This window comes from Dioscorea cayenensis, chromosome 16 (genome assembly GCF_009730915.1).
Source record: "Dioscorea cayenensis subsp. rotundata cultivar TDr96_F1 chromosome 16, TDr96_F1_v2_PseudoChromosome.rev07_lg8_w22 25.fasta, whole genome shotgun sequence".
NCBI classification, from domain to species: Eukaryota; Viridiplantae; Streptophyta; class Magnoliopsida; order Dioscoreales; family Dioscoreaceae; genus Dioscorea; species Dioscorea cayenensis.
This window is the reverse complement of record NC_052486.1, coordinates 15,892,835-15,893,628: the sequence shown is the minus strand read 5'-3', so window position 1 is coordinate 15,893,628 and position 794 is coordinate 15,892,835.

Here is a 794-nt window from a genome sequence, read left to right as displayed (position 1 = left end):
TTGGACTTGAATTGTTTGGTTAATTTGAGTTGGTTGAGATTAATTTGGGCTTGGTTTTGGATGTTGAGCTAAGGATTTTGGCTGAACCAATTCAAGAAAAATTTGGCTTCGGTTGAACCAAGTTGGTCCAGGAAATTTTGTATAAGAATTGGGTTGGTTCAATCTGGTTCGATGAAATTGAGTTTTAGTTCGAAAGTCAATTAAAACTCTGGTTCAGTGGAATTGATCTTGGTTCAAATTGGTTCAGAGTGTTTAGCCTAAATTAAGTTAATTTAATTGCAATTGGAGACCCGATTTAACTATTCAAGGCCGAGTTTTTAACCGATTGGAATAAGTGGGGCCCAATTAGAGAGTCAATTACCTGGTTTTTGTATTTTCTTTTGGGTTTCAATGTGATATTTATTTTTATTATATTATTCTGTTAGGTGTTGTTCAGGCTTGGGAGGGAGCTCCAGGTCTGGGAATTAACCCAAGGACACCAGGTGAGTTGGTAGTGGCTATTATTTTAAAAAATTAATTAATTATTATTATTTTGAAATAACTGTTTAATGGCTAGTATTTTGGAAATAATTATTTAAGTATTTCATTTTATCATGTTTAATTTATGTATAAGGTTAAAAATATACGTATATTTACTTGCCGTTGATGTTCCCGATAATCGTATTGATACATCAGTTTCAGTATAATTATACGTGATTTAGTGAATAGTGAAAATACATGTATATGTGATTTAATTATTCAATTCATGTATTTATTTTTTTGATGGTTATATATGCTTTGATTTGGAATGATTT